This window comes from Giraffa tippelskirchi, chromosome 2 (genome assembly GCF_054371585.1).
Source record: "Giraffa tippelskirchi isolate mGirTip1 chromosome 2, T2T-mGirTip1v1.2.pri, whole genome shotgun sequence".
In the NCBI taxonomy this organism is placed as follows: Eukaryota; Metazoa; Chordata; class Mammalia; order Artiodactyla; family Giraffidae; genus Giraffa; species Giraffa tippelskirchi.
In genome coordinates, this window is record NC_137276.1 from 186,560,835 (window position 1) to 186,577,974 (window position 17,140).

The 17,140-nt window shown below is 35.9% G+C and overlaps 1 protein-coding gene across 2 annotated transcripts in view; it reads right to left on the minus strand.

The window, feature by feature from the left end:
• Window positions 1-17,140, minus strand: part of ZPLD1 (zona pellucida like domain containing 1) — a 664,056-nt gene that overhangs the window by 66,165 nt on the left and 580,751 nt on the right. For both annotated transcript variants that reach the window (XM_081543086.1, XM_081543076.1), the window contains one exon: window positions 14,657-14,804. The gene's annotated coding sequence lies outside the window, so the exon portion shown is untranslated. The remainder of the gene's footprint in view (window positions 1-14,656; window positions 14,805-17,140) is intronic.

The following is a 17,140-nucleotide window of genomic DNA, read 5'->3' on the forward strand; positions in this document are numbered from 1 at the left end:
AAAACAAATCAATCTGAGGACAGCTCTACAATCTCCATGGCTGCAGGTGATTTGCCAAAAAGCTCCTCTTCTATCTATCTCTATGGAGATAGAGCTTGATGGCCACATGAGACCTTAGCATTGAGATTAATTCTCATTTGGAAGGCAGGAGTGGGCAAAATAAGCAGTGTGCATGACTGAGCGGGCTGAATGCCAGAGGCCAAATAGCAAATGATGTCAGCAAGCAGCAATGTTTCTGGACATTCTCCTCCCAAGATTCTGTTCCTTTCAGCGCACTGTGAGTGTACTTCATGGGATGATTTTTGTAACATTCATTTATCAAATATATTATGCTGTTCAACTGACTTTGATATTTACTCGTTTATTGGGAACTTACATCTCTCTTGTCACACCATAAAGCCTTAGAGTTGGAAAATTCCTTGGAGATCATTTTTCTGACATCTGCACTTACTAAAACCCAATGAGATCTTGCTATGTTGCTACATGAGTGCATGCTCAGTCATATCCAACTCTGTGTGACCCCATGAACTTTAGCCTCCCAGGTTCCTCTATCCATGGAATTTGCCAGGCAAGAATACTGGAGTAGGTTGCCATTCCCTTCTCCATGGATCTTCCCAACCCAGGGATTGAACCTGGGTTTCCTGCATTGCAGGTAGATTCTTTACTGTTTGAGCCACCAGGGAAGATCTTAGTTTGCCTAAAATCCTACCAGTAGTTAGTAATACCGAATGCTGATCTGATTTTGACAAATCTCACTCTGGTAGCTTTCTCCCAAAAGCTCTAAGAAGCCACTTGGGCAAGAAATTGTTCATCATATTCTTTATCAATTTTTATCATTTATTTGTTTACATAATTACTATTGATAAAAATTCAGTTCAGTTCAGTTCAGTAGCTCAGTCCTGTCCAACTCTTTGCAACCCCATGAACCGCAGCATGCCATGTCTCCCTGTCCATCACCAACTCCCTGAGTCCACCCAAACCCATGTCCATCGAGTTAGCGATGCAATCCAGCCATCTCATCCTCGGTCATCCCCTTCTCTTCCTGCCCTCAAACTTTCCCAGCATCAGGGTCTTTTCCAATGAGACAACTCTTTGCATGAGGTGGCCAAAGTATTGGAGTTTCAGCTTCAACATCAGTCTTTCCAATGAACATCCAGGACTGATCTCCTTTAGGATGGACTGGTTGGATCTCCTTGCAGTCCAAGGGACTCTCAAGAGTCTTATCCAACACAATTCAAAAGCATCAATTTTTCGGCGCTCAGCTTTCTTTATAGTCCAACTCTCACATCCATACATGACTACTGGAAAAACCATAGCCTTGACTAGATGGACCTTTGTTGGAAAAGTAATGTCTCTGCTTTTTAATATGCTGTCTAGGTTGGTCATAACTTTCCTTCCAAGGAGTGAGTGTCTTTTAATTTCATGGCTGCAATCACCATCTGCAGTGATTTTGGAGCCCCCCCAAAATAAAGTCAGCCACTGTTTCCAGGGTTTCCCCATCTATCTGCCATGAAGTGATGGGACCAGATGCCATGATCATAGTTTTCTGAATGTTGAGCTTTAAGCCAACTTTTTCACTCTCCTCTTTCACTTTCATCAAGAGGCTCTTTAGTTCTTCTTCACTTTCTGCCATAAGGGTGGTGTCATCTACATATCTGAGGTTATTGATATTTCTCCCGGCAATCTTGATTCCAGCTTGTGCTTCATTCAGGCCAACATTTCTCATGATGTACTCTGCATATAATTAAATAAACAGGGTGACAACATACAGCCTTGATGTACTCCTTTTCCTATTTGGAACCAGTCTGTTGTTCCATGTCCAATTCTAACTGTTGCTTCCTGACCTGCATACAAGTTTCTCAGGAGGCAGGTCAGTTGGTCTGGTATTCCCATCTCTTGAAGAATTTTCCAAGTTTATTGTGATACAAACAGTAAAAGGCTTTGGCGTAGTCAATAAAACAGAAATAGATGTTTTTCTGGAACTCTCTTGCTTTTTCGATGATCCAGCGGATGTTGGCAATTTGATCTCTGGTTCCTCTGCCTTTTCTAAAACCAGCTTGAACATCTGGAAGTTCACAGTTTACCTATTGCTGAAGCCTGGCTTGGAGAATTTTGAGCATTACTTTACTAGCATGTGAGATGAGTGCAATCATGTGGTAGTTTGAGCATTCTTTGGCATTACCTTTCTTTGGGATTGGGATGAAAATTGTCCTTTTCCAGTCCTGTGGCCACTGCTGAGTTTTCCAAATTTGCTGTCATATTGAGTGCAGCACTTTCACAGCATCATCTTTCAGAATTTGAAATAGCTCAACTGGAATTCCATCACCTCCACTAGCTTTGTTCGTAGTGATGCTTTCTAAGGCCCACTTGACTTCACATTCCAGCATGTCTGCCTCTAGGTGAGTGATCACACCATCATGATTGTCTGGGTCATGAAGAAATTTTTTGCACAATTCTTCTATGTATTCTTGCCACCTCTTGTTAATATCTTCTGCTTCTGTTAGGTCCCTACCATTTCTGTCCTTTATTGAGCCCATCTTTTCATGAAATATTCCCTTGGTATCTCTAATTTTCTTGAAAGGATCTCTAGTCTTTCCCATTCTATTGTTTTCCTTGTTTTAATTACTTATTAATCCTTAAAAAATTCATAATATAATTTTCAGTTACTCAAAACAGGACATCAAGAAAATCTCACACTAAACACTAAGTAAATGGTTGCTTTGCTTCAGAAGCCATGATAAAAGCCAAAATAGAATCATATATCTAAAATGCTAAAATCATATACCAGACCTTGAGATGGTTACACTCAGAGTTACAGGGGAACTAAGATCAAGTGAGGGATATCAGTTTGATGTTGTCTCTCTCACACTTACATAAAATCATAAATCAATATGTTGAGACTAACAGGGAGACTGCACATGCTTTCTAAAATAATTCTGCTTTCTTTTCTCCTAGATTATATAGTTGAATTTGTTGATGATAAATGCCAGTTTGATGCAACTTCACTAAACGCACAGAACATGCATTCTGAATATGTGTTTCTGTCCTCTGAAAGTTTTTAATAAAAAGGGAGACATTTCAGCTTCATAAATTACATTATCAGCATTAAGGCTTCTGGAGGCTAACTTATGTACAACTTCCTTATGACCTTGGGATAATGAAATGTTTCTTTGTGACCTGGGAGGGTATCTTTTTGATCTTGGGGCAATGAAAGCTTTCTTAGGAAAAAACATTGTTGTATCATCATAAATTATAGGCTAGGCCTCCCAACAACTTCCTTCTAGAGGCTTATTGAGATATTTTTGTTTTCACGTTACCCATTAATTCATATAATATGACATTTATGCTACACTAATATACATTCGAATGAATACAACCATAGGCTTGGGCTCCAGTTCCTGTTTCATCACTAATTGTGGTCTCGGGGAAGTCACTTAATGTGCCTTACCCTCAGTTACTTCATGTGTGAAATGAAGTGTTTGGGTAGAAATGAGTGAGATGACTTCCAGTTATAAACAGCCAATGAATGGATGACGTTTTAACAACTGTAGGAGAATATAGTGACAAATTCCCTGGAGCCTTATTTTTAAAATCACTTCCCTTACAGAATTTAGGCTTTACCATATCAGGAGGATTTAGAGATACTCCACTGCCTTTTCACTCTGTCTACAGCCATCAATGAAGTGGCAAATACGGCATCTAGAACACCCTCATATCTGTCTCTTGTCATTTTATAAAAAATAAAACCGTAAGAGGTCTCTCAGCCTAATCTCAATAATGTTTAAAAAAGGCAATAGTCTTTTGAACAGCACTGTCCTTCCACAGACAAAAGTGGTAAAATTAAAATTACATGAAAATAAGTTGCTATTAGTTTTACACTTTTACTTATTTCTCCTTGAGTCTATATCTTTGTTTGTTTCTCAAAGGTCTCAAAAGCTTTTAGGAAGCAATAATCACAAAATAAAAATAGGTTGCTGGTAATTTATAATAGTGCTTTATTCTGCCTCAAATACATTTTCAAGCTTGTTCTCATTAACATTCATAATTTTTTTGTCATGTTGGACTATTTGGGGGGATTGTAATACTAACCTTCATGACATCACTCTGAGGAATACATTGAAGTGAACAGAGCTGCTTTTGTTTTTTGGATATGGGAATTGATGCCAAGTGGTTAAAACTTTTTGCTAGGCAGTGCATGCTTGTAATAGGTAATATAAAAGGAGGTAACTAAAAGCAGCTTTCATAGTAATAATTTCTAATATCTCTAACTCAGTTATCTGCTAACAAAATCACATCCACAAAGTGTGACACTTTGGGACATAATGAAATGAGATCCAGCAAAGTTTTAGCTAGTTGGATCTAGTAGCATATACGCACAAAAGCATTACTCAAGAATTGATGTTAAAGCCAGGAAAACCTAAAATTTAAATCTTTTTATTTAAACATTTCAATAAGCACCACATTGTTTCTGTTTTATGAATTTAAAAGGTTAGTCATCAATCACTGGAAGTTATTATATCAAATCCTTACTCTGAAAATCATAATTAAGAGAAAATATTAAGCATTAATCTTGACTTTCAAGGAAAGGCAGTATTTCTGTTTTAAAATGACTCATCAAAAAAAAAAGTTTGTATGTGTAGGAAATACAGTAAAAATATTAAAGATTACCCTGTTATTTCAATATCTTTTTTATTTGCAATTTATCTTAATAAAAACTCAAATTAAGGAAACTTTTGGTTATTTATTCTCTATAAGGAGGAACTCACTTTGCTTCTCTTGGTCTTTCTTGTTATCTGTAAAATAAGGACCTACATGATCTAAGTGATGGCTTAAAGCTGGGTTACAGAACCTTTGAAAAAGGACATTTCATCTTTTATTAAGGAAAGTTGGGGGGGGTGGAAAGGCAGAAGTCAATCAAACATTTACAGGATAAGTCAATGATGTCAAGATATTAGAGAATGAGAGTTCTGAAGGGGAGGAGAGTTATCACTTCTTAAGAAGACAGCTTATGAGCTTTTGTATTTTAGATGAGATGAACACAATTCCAATAAAATTATAGCCTTGCAACATCCAGGGTTAGGAATGAAGACGTAATTTTAAATACAATTTTTCAGCTCTCTCTCACAAACCAAAATGGATTCTGGGATCTGAAGCCCAAGCAAGCTCTAGAGACAGCTGTGGGTCACAAGAGACAAGATGAACTGCCCTTACGGTCACTCTCAGACAAAAGTAAATGAGGGGAAGGAGGTGAGCAGAGGTAAAAGGTGAGCAAAAGGATGTATTATTTAAGTGGGTGAGATTCCAGACAGTGTTTCATTGTAACTAGTACCTTTGGCAAATTTAAACATAAATCCTCAGAGGTGAGGAGACCACACCTCTTATGATCATTTTGGTTAACAGTCTATCAGGAGCAGCATGAAAACCAAGGCTTATCATGACATATGACCCAAAGAATTACAGAAAAAGTGTCCTCCAGCAATACATACTTAATTGCTAAGTGAATTTCAGTGAGTGTTTAGTGTGGTCCATTCATTGAAGGACTCCATGTAAAAGATAAAATATAAATGGGATTTAAAGAAAAGTTAGGAATTAAATCTTTCAAAAACATTAAAATAATCTCATTTTCTCCTTCTTGTGATATTTGAAAATCTAAATAAATTAACTCTCTTCACAAACAGAAATCAAAGCAATGGAACAAAGAACAGCTTTGTTTTCAAGCTATCTGAATACCCCTTGAGTTTATCTGACCCATTTAGAAGAATGCTATAACCCAAAGGCTGTGCTGAAAATTGTGGGTTTAGATTAGAAAAACCTTTTGAAATAATTACTGTGGTAGTATATTAGTCGGTCAGGAACAACAATGTTGCTGTATATATCCCATACTATATATAACATAGTGTATATCCCATACTATATATGGGATAGTATAGGATGGAGTGGAGAGACTATTTTTGTAAAATGTATATGTGCTGTACTTGTATTGATGGATGTGTGCTTACTAGACAACAATGCAAAATATCTGACTGTGAGTTATAGTCAGAGGTTTGAAACTCAGGAGTTTAGAAACATAAGAGTCTAAAGGTACTCAAATTGGAAACATAAGAGACTAAAGACTAAATGTAGAAACATGGTATCTATGGCTTAAATGGTCCCTACCCGCAAGCATGTTTCGATTGGCCACACAAAAGAAGCAAGCAAAAGGAAAACAGCATTCCCAGCCTCAACTGTTCACAAGAACAATGATGAAAGAAAACATATTCCATGTTCTGAGTAAGGACTCAAAGCTGGATTATAGAGTCATTATTTATGTCTTAGAGGATTAGTGTTATAAATATATATTAAGGAAGTAGAGGCAATAAATACTTATATAAGGAAGCTTCTGAATTTAAGGAGAAAATGAGGACGATAGCTAGAGGGCAATTAGTATCTAGAGGAAATTTTTCACAAAGTGATCACTGATACTAGAAAAGAGAAATACAATTGAAAAATATTCAAGGGGCTGGAGAGAAGACAATTTGTAATGCTAGTGTTTCCTCTTTTGCTCATTGGTACAATGTTGTAAATCCATAGAGAATGAAGACTGAACCCTCTTTGCCTTTCTGTTTCTTGATGTGGGGGTGGGGGAGGCAGTCTCTTGCACAGAATTAGATAATTAATATCTATCTGATGAGTAAACAAAAAATTGTTGTTGCTTAGTTGCTAAATCGTGTCTAACTCTTCCCGACCCCATGGACTCGAGCCTGCCAGGCTCTTCTGCCCACGGAATTTCCCAGGCAAGAATACTAGAATTTCCTTCTGCAAGGGATCTTCCTGACCCAGAAATCAAACTCATATCTCTTATGTTCCCTGCATTGGTAGGCAGATTCTTTACCACTGAGCCACCTGGGAAGACCAAACAAAAGATTAGGACTGGTATTTTTAGTTACTCTTTACAGGAATGAATTCATGTCAATACAACCACAGTAGCACCGTACAATTTTCTCCAGCATTTTAGCAAGAAAACCCCACAATTTCAAAGATGCTGTCTAGACCAGAGAATATAATCTATGGCTAAAGAAGACAGAATGAACCATAGGAAGATTAAACTCAGCCCTGCTTCATTGCACCACACTCACTAGCCACATGAACCACTTGATCACAGAGATGGGCAGCACACGATAAGACTTTTTGAAAATGTAAACATCATTGTTCAAAGCTTCATGTTCAAATCTCTAGTTATTGCTCTGTAACATACATGAGACTCATCCAACTTGTGAATCATGTAAGAAATTATAGACTAGTTCCTTCTTGTTATGTTACACTTGTAACCAGAAAGCTAATCTTTGAAAGTTGGCATATGCTAAAAAAAAAAAGAGAAAGAGAGAGTCATTTTAACTTTTAATGAAAATAAGATGTGTTTACAATGAAAAAAATCTAAAAAGAAATCATTGCAAAGCCAAAGTATGAGGCTAATTTTCTGTATCCATAGCAGAGCTGTCTGCATTAACCTGGGGAGTTTTAAGAAATAAAGAAACCCAAATCTCTCCCTCCAGTGATTCTAATGAGTATGTATCCCTCCCAGGTGGTGCTAGTGGTAAAGAACCAGTCAATGCAGGAGATATAACAGACTCAGGTTCAATACCTGGGTTGGGAAGATCCCCTGGAGGAGGGCATGGCAATCCACTCCAGTATTCTTGCCTGGAGAATCCCATGGACAGAGGAGCCTGGCGTGCTATAGTCCATGGGGTTGAAAACAGTCAGACACAACTGAAGTGACTTAGCATGCACGCAGCATCCAAATTTGAGAACCATTGAGACAGAGGAATAAGGTTTTGCTACAGTTGAGATTTCATTTATAGTTGTCTATTTTTTTTAATGGTAAGCAGATTATTTTTTTTTCTTCACCATGACTCTGCAACAGGAGTCTGAAAGTAGAACCTCCAAAGAAGGGCATTGCCACCTGACGCTACAACATGCAGCTTTTGTCTGCAAGAGTCAGCCAGTCGGCAACATAACATATTTATGAAACAATAGAAAATGAATTAAGGTTCAACTATGGTTGCTTTGATATAGTTCTGACAAATAAAGTGAAAGATATTGAATCAGAAGCAAAACATTTATAGGAAAAGAAGTAGGAAATCTTCTTTCCCACTGGGAGACTTATCCTCTTGTGGTTCTTCTCTAGTCAAGTGAATTAGGATTTTATTGTTTCCTCAAATAATCATGACACTTCACACTATGGCTGATGAATCCTATACATGGACTGCTTTGATCATATGCACCTGCTCAAATTTCTTCATCATTTCTAATACCTTTTCCTATTCACCTGCCCAACTTTAGGTCTTTAAACTCCCACATCCAACCAACCAACCAACCCACTCTAGACTTTGCATAGTTCTCAAAAATTAGAAGTTGTTTTACACATCTATAGCTTTGCTTGCTTTGCTGACTTTGTTTGGAAAACTCTTTTTTCCAACTCCATTCAGCCTTTCAAAATCAGCTCAAACATAGGTCTTTTTTCAAAATATTCCTCTATCATGACAACTGTTCTTGCTTGTTGAGTTGTCAAATTGACCATCAGAGTCTTTACATCATTATATAATAGTTTTTAAAAATGTGTTACACTTAGATTAAAGTTTATCAAAGCCAGCACTATTGATATTTTAGACTGGATAAATTCTTTGTTGTAGGATGTTTTAACAGCATTGTAGGATATTTAAAGGCATCCCTGGCTTCTACCAACTGTCTGCCAGAACTCCCCCTCAAGTAATGACCACTTCATATCTCAGACACTGCCAAATGCCTCCTGCTGTCAAAATCATCCCAGATGTGCATCTTTGATATCCCCTAATAAACCTGTAAATTTCTTGAGGGCAAGAATGTTGTATTCATCTTTGTATTTAGTATTTAGCATAATGCCAGGTCCACTGTAGATTCTCAAGATATCTTTGTTAAATGAATGATTATCTTGCTACAAAAGTGCTATTGATAGTAACACACTGTGAAAATGTAGAAAATCAAGTATATCAACATCTATCCTGACCATAATAATAATTAATTTTTAAGAATTACACCACTAATGAAGTTAATATTCTCAATTTCATCAAAACTTTACTTAAAATAAAATCCTCAAATTCACACACTCATCACTAGAAATTATTTGTATTGATTTTTATGTGGTTTTAATTTTTAAATTAAACTAGTGGCGGTGATGGAATTCCAGCTGAGGTATTTCAAACCCTGAAAGATGATACTGTGAAAGTGCTGCACTCAATATGCCAGCAAATTTGGAAAACACAGCAGTGGCCACAGAACTGGAAAAGGTGAGTTTTCATTCCAATATCAAAGTAAGACACTGCAAAGAACGTTAAAACTACCACAGTCATTGTGTGGTATACACTTATCTCACACGCTAGTAAAGTAATTCTCAAAATTCTCCAAGCCAGGCTTCAACAGTATGTGAACTATGAACTTCCAGATGTTCAAGCTGCATTTAGAAAAGGCAGGGGAACCAGAGATGAAATTGCCAACATGTGTTGGATCATAGAAAAAGCCAGAGAGTTCCAGAAAAACATTTATTTCTGCTTTACTGACTATACCAAAGCCTTTGACTGTGTGGATCACCACAAACTGGAAAATTCTCAAACAAATGGGAATACCAGACCACCTGACCTGCCTCCTGAGAAATCTGTATGCAGGTCAGGAAGCAACAGTTAGAACCGGACATGGAACAGCGGACTGGTTCCAAATTGGGAAAGGGCTACATCAAGGCTGTATATTGTCACCCTGCTTATTTAATTTATATGCAGAGTACATCATGAGAAATGCTGGGCTGGATGAAGCACAAGCTGGAATCAAGATTGCTGGGAGAAATATCAATAACCTCAGATATGCAGATGACACCATCTTTATGGCAGAAAGTGAAGAAGAACTAAAGAGTCTCTTGATGAAAGTGAAAGAGGAAAGTGAAAAAGGTGGCTTAAAGCTCAACATTCAGAAAACTATGATCATGGCATCTGGTCCCACCACTTCATTGCAAATAGATGAGGAAGCAACGGAAACAGTGGCTGACTTTATTTTGGGGGGCTCCAAAATCACTGCAGATGGTGATTGCAGCCATGAAATTAAAAGATGCTGGCTCCTGGGAAGGAAAGTTATGACCAACCTAGACAGCATATTAAAAAGCAGAGACATTACTTTGCCAACAAATGTCCATCTAGTCAAAGCTATGGTTTTTCTAGTAGTCATGTATGGATGTGAGAGTTGAACTCCAAAGAAAGCTGAGGTCAAAGAATTGATGCTTTTGAAGTGTGGTGTTGGAGAAGACTCTTGAGAGTCCCTTGGGCTGCAAGGAGATCCAACCAGTCCATCCTAAAGGAAATCAGTCCTGAATATTCATTGAAAGGACTAATGCTGAAGCTGAAACTCCCAATACTTTGGCCACCTGATGTGAAGAATTGACTGTTTAAAAAAGACCTTGAGCTGGGAAAGATTGAAGGCAGGAGAAGAAGGGGACGACAGAGGATGAGATGGTTGGATGGCATCATCGACTCAATGGACATGAGTTTGAGTAAGCTCTGGGAGTTGGTGATGGGCAGGGAAGCCTGGAGTGCTGAAGTCCATGTGGTCTCAAAGAGTTGGACATGACTTAGCAGCTGAACTGAATTTTTAAAAAATGAGATTTTAGGTCTAGAACTCTGATTGGAAATTACACCTAGGTATATAAAACTCAGAGTAAAAACTGATTGAATTTAGTTACCTGATTCCAGGTTTTTTTTTTTAAACACTCAGCTAGTATTTTTATGTTCTCTGAATAGCTTTAGTTAATTACTTCACTTTAAAAAGAAAGTTCATCTAATACTTTCATGTCTTATAAATAATATTTCCAATTTTTAAGATTTTTACAAACTAAAACCCACCAAAGTTAATTATAGTCCCTTCCTAAGTCTCCTTTCACTCCACTATCATTGATGGAACACATTTCTATGATAGAATTGATAAAGTAAGGAATTTTAAAACTCAGATATACATACTTTAATTTTAAATACTTATTCAAAATAAGTTCTTAAATATAGTTTCTGTGCCAGAATTCAACCATATGAGCATAAATATACATAGTATGCAAATAAAGGTAAGTTTTTTAAATGTATTCTATGATAATGATTTAAAATTTCTATAAGATTAGTATTTTAAAAACTATCAATTATTTTAATTTCTCATATCCAAATTATTATTAATTACATTTGAAACAGAAAGAAAAGTTAGCCATGATTTTTTTCTTTCCAATTCCATAGTATATCTTACCTAGAGAAAAGTGGCTTAAATTGAAAGTACAACTCATGTAATGTACAAAAGATTTTCATTCAGTGATTTAATGATGGTATGTTCCACTAAGAGACAGTGTGGTTATATGAACACTGGCTATTTATTAGATAAGCATATTTGAGCAAATATCATATTTTAAATTCTACATTTTGACAATAAATGGTCTTCTTTCTTATACTATCTAATGATGTGATTTCATATTAAATTACTATAATATTATTGAAAGTTTAAAGTTAACCTCATTTTAAAGAAAATCTTAACATAACAAATAAAGCCACTGACATTTTCATTTGGTCTCAGCTACCTTTTGACCAAGCAAAAATATCTTGTATATTCAGTATCTGAATTTTTCACATACACAGCAATAGAAATAACAAAATGCCATATTAATCTAACTTTAACTTTGCTGAGTTGGTTCTATATATGACTTTGTCACTTTAAAAAAGCCCATAAATATACATGCATCTAATTTTGGTTTTCACATTTCTTGAAGTACTACTACATATAGCCTACTGTGAATTCTAGAAAATTAATACTTTAAACCAGGGCTCAGTAAACTGTGGCCTATAGGCTGAATTCTACCCATCCTCTATTATCATATGTATCATGAACAAAAGCAGTTTTCACATTTTTAAATGATTGAAAAAATTTTTCATTTCTCTCATTTCATGAAAAGCCAAAATTACATGAAATTTTAAAATTCTAGTGTCTAGCATCCCCCGGTTGCCCAGTAGTTAAGATTATGCTTCCACTGCAGGAGGCAAGAGTTTGATCCCTGATCAAGGAACTAAGATCCAAGTAAAAGTGCAGTTTGGCCAAAAAAAAAAAAAAAATTCCATTGTCTGCAAATGAAATGATTGAAATATCGCTACACTCACTTGTGTATGTATTTTTCTAAGGCTGCTTTTGAGCTAAAATAGCAAATTTGAGTAGCAATGACTGAGACCAATAAGACTAAAATAATCACTGTCTACCCTTTACAGAGTTTAGAGATTCTGCTTTAAACAATTAGTATATGGATATCATACACACAACATGTATGTCTATGAAATAGGACACAGTACATTTCTAAGGGGAGTTCTTTCAGCCAATATTATTTTCTCAATAACATATTTTTTCTGTAAACCTTAGTAAAGGCCATTGTGTGTAAGTGGCTTCAGTGACGTCCGACTCTTTTTGACCCCATGGACTGTAGCCCAGCAGGCAACTCTGTCAATGGGATTCTCCAGGCAAAAATACTGGAGTGGGTTGTCATTTCCTACCCCAGGGGATCTTCCCAAAGCAGAAATCGAACCCAAGTCTCTTATATCTCCTGCATTGGCAAGTGGGTTCTTTACCACCAAATACTTACTACAATGCTCTTAAAATATTTGGAAAACTACTACTGAACTAGGAAACTGATCATTTACTTTTTTGAGGTATAACTTTTTTTTTTTTTTTACCTCATCACTGAAGTCTTGAGAGTTTGAAATTCCTATATTTTTCCACTTGAAGTCAAATAACAAGATATCTAATAACAATCATCAATGACTCTGAATCTGTAGACTCAGGCTAATATTAACTTTATCATATCTTAGTGAAGCTATTATGCCTCATTTCCAGGTATACCATTTTGTAATGAAATCAAAATATAACAAACCAGATCAAGTTTAATTTTAGTCTTGACTCAGTTTACATTCCAGCTTAAATACAGGAAAAGATAAAGCACATGAATTTGGTAAATTAACCAAAAAGTTGAATTCATTGCAAGCAATACTGCTAATAGGTGTTTAAATGATACAAAAGATTATCATTCTCTCCTAATGAACTTAACACTATTCAAGCTTTTGAAAAACCTACAGAAGCATAAATTGTCAGTAATTCTCTTTGATGCCTTAACTAAATAGATACTAGTCTGAGCATCTGTTCATAGTTCAAAAGTTACCTTTAAAATAAGATTTCCTAGCAGAAAAGTTCAATTTTTATTATCTTTTCACATTATTATAGGCCTTTTTAAAGGGTGGACAAAAGCTTTAAATGTCTTAAAAGGAATGCAGAATTTAATATTTTACATGATCTCGCTACTACATTATATGACTATTAACTGAAGCCTGGTGTCCTGCAGTCCGTGGGGTCACAAAGAGTCAGATACGACTGAGCGACTGAACTGAACTGAACTGAATGATGACTATATTTGATTTTGAGGACATTTCTGAAAATCTCTAAAGAAAATGGACATAGAACATATTTTGAGACTTTTATATTCTTCTAACCATTGTAACAATCAGTGAAGAAAAATCAAAATTCATTTGGGACATTAAAAAATGTATAACTAGGAGCAATGGTTTAAATAATAGTTCTAATACATGCCTCATAAGAAAGCATAATAAAGAAGTATTTTTTATTGTGTATTAAAAAAAATTAAGGTTTTAACTAAAATCAACTCCTTTGTTTTGCTACCAAGTTTGTTTAAACAGACAGTTTAGAATTGTTTTTCTTTGGCCCTTAAAATGAATCATGAGAAGCCAATTTGGAGTAGCAAAACAAATAATGTCACACTCCTAAAAACCAAAAAGATTATTATCTCCAACACTGGAATCTAAGAAGTGAGGTATCTCTTTCTTAACACCCCAAACAACTGGTTTTACCAAAGGCGATTTTGAAAAGAAGGAGCCTTCGAGATCACCCAAGAAATGGAAATAACAACATTCCCTCTAAGTCACCGATGACTCTTCCCAGAAAATTCCATTGATTCCATGTTAATTCTAACAATACTAGGTTCATCTTTAAAATAATTTTCATTTAAAAAAATAGATCATAATTATTTTCAACTATCATATCATCGTTGTAATGAGAGATGATGCCATATTCAGCCAACATTTTATGGTATGATAGAACTCAGGTAAGAAATCTCAAATATAAATTGCCTGCTTGTTTCTATTAATGGAACATCTGTGGGCTGAAGCCAATTGTCAGTGGACCATGGATGAGACTCAAGCCTGGAATACAATGGTGTGGCAAAACTTGTCCAACATTTGACCTGAAGCTCTAACGTTAGAATTTAAGAAGTTTCCTAAAGGGTCAGTTCTTTCTACAAATTCAATCAAAATATTTCGGATGCATGGGACTACATTTCACAAAATAAAGTTTTGTTTCTATCTCTCTGCTCCCAAATGTGGGAAGATGTTTTTCCTATCGGTACATTTAATTCCCAGTCCAGCTTCTACCCACCCCTGGAATCACACTATCAGAAGAGTTTTACTAGAGGCTTCCTTGTATCATAAAACACTATTAAATTAAAATGAATTTTCCATGTTTACTAAAAGGGGAACATTTGCAGTCACATTAGGTAGCTTAAGTGCTGGACACTTACCCAAGTCCTCTGATCTGTGGAATCAGCTGTCTTCCATGTGCCTGGCTCTGTGGCGTGTGGCTGAGTGCTCAAATCCCTGGCCCTACCACACTTATTCAGAAAAGACTGTATCCTTCAAATGGGAGATGAGCTGCTCATTATGAGAAGTCTAAAAAAAAAACCAAAAAAACTGGATTTTAGACAAGTAAATGCTTCCACAGGCCCCAGAAGGTTTTACAAGACTAATCATCACCAACATGAAACTTGAGCTCATCTTTTATAAACTTTTGTTTCCTTCCAACTATATCTCTTTCAATTTTCATTTCATTCCCTCTTTTTTTCTACCTGCTTTTGATCTTCTATTTTATACTATAGAGAAGTCTCAAGTGGTATGCATGAAGCGAGCCATCGTCAGCCTGATGAGGGAAAGTCTGCTGTTCTAGAAAAAAAATCATAAAGTAAGAAACAAGACCTGAGACTGGATCGGGAGTTAATCTGCATGGTTATCAATGTCCTGTTGTGCTTCGTGAAAGATGCCTGGTCCTTTCAATACTATATTTCATGCAGCGATGAAAATGGGATATGGAATATCATAGTGAAAGCTGGTTTGATTGGGATAATAATGACTAAGAAGCCATCAACGTAAAAAACCCAACAGGAACCGATTATGAATAAAGAACTAGACACTGAACCTGCTTCATATTCCTTGCTTTTTATTAGAGGCCTCCACCAGCCTTTGGAGCCTTGGAATGGGTTTGGACTTCATCTAAGTATTTCACCCCAATAGCTATTATATTTCTCCTTGAGTAAAAAGTGGGAACCTGAGTCTTGGGTGCCACAGGGAAAGTTTTTTGAAATATTCTGATCAGAGTAAACCTTTTCTTCAGTACTACTGTGCCTAGGAATGACTGTGGGCTAGATTGGAGCCCATTGTATAGATTTATATTATTCCATAGGCTATTAAATAATAATGGATATCCTGAAAAATCACATTAGCATATCAGTAATACCACTAGCTGATACCTTTATAAAATTTTACTTTATTCAATTGGCTCAGGGTACTGTAACATTTACATTCTCAGTTGCCTTTGTGATAGAGGCAAGTTACCTATAGCTTCTGTGAACTGAGATTAAAATCTAAGAGTTCAGCCTTTTAAGATTTCCAGTAAATCCTCTGAACCAACCTCTTTCCCTAAATGGTGAGTGAATTTAAAGCTAATATAACTACTGAAAAAAAAAAAAGAAAAATGGCCAGGGGCTTTTCACATTGCCTTCTATCTCCTATTTAGTATTGAAAAAGAGTTTGGTGCTTTCTATACCTAACAAATTCAGGTTCATGTTTTTCAGGGAGGTGTCAGCCCCATAAACAAGCATAGTTATAATACTATTCTACTCATGAGCAAATATGAGGTACATGAATCTACCAACTTTTTGAATCCCATCAATATAAAATTCCTTGCATTTTTTTGGTTAAAAACATACAAATGATTCTAGGAAACCTCTTTTTAGGCCTTCCTAATTATGTTGACAGAACTGCAGATTTATTCTCCAGAGGCTATTTTACTTTATAATGAAACTTTTCAGCTAGATGTTTTCAAGTAATGTTTCAGGTTTTAGTTTGAATGCATCTCTGCCATGGTTTCTGCTATTTTAAAAGTTAAATAAAAATGAAACATGTTCAAGTATAAACAAATTGTCATTTATAGCAAAAAAAAAAGTAGCTTCTATCCTATTTGAAAATGAGCATTTCATAAATATTGAATACCATTACCATTAGTTGGTTAGCTAAAAAGATAGTAATTCCATTAGAGGCTTTCAGCAAGGAAGATATAAAATTGTTAAGATGAAGTGCCTGACATTATTTGTTACTACTTTGCTTTAAAAACTCAGTGAGCAGCAATGTTGTATGTTCTACAGACTTCCAAGGGGAAATTTTACCAGTTGTTTGAAAACTCTGAGCCCTTTATTAATGGGATTTCCTGTCTTACAGTCTGTGAGACTTGGTTGAAAATATACTTAGTTGTCCATGTAGTATATGCTTGTATCAAAGAATAATTTTAGCCTTATAAAATATTCATCAGTAACTGATAGCACCAGAAGTGGAAATATGACAGTCATCCTGTCCAGAAAAGGACTTACTTAATGTTTCATAATCAGAGGAAGTGACCAATGCCCTTTAGTTCCTAAAAAGGCTGAATTTAGGTTATGGAGGCACCCTGATTCATAACTTTCCTCAAACTAGATGGCTCCTTCCCAACTTCCTTTAAAGATCATATAACTAAAATCTCAATGACTGAATTCCTCCAGCTGAAAAATGAAAGTAAAATGACTCCCTTGTCACATGGAGCAATAACAGTGCCCAGTTAATAAGTCGATGCTCTAGGACCTTGCTTACAGGAGAGCTGCATTCTTCCTGTTATTTAATAAAAGCATCTTTCCAATATGCAGCATGAAGGTGAGATTTTTGTCTTCTTAGGTTTGTCTAGAGTCAAACCTAGAATGATG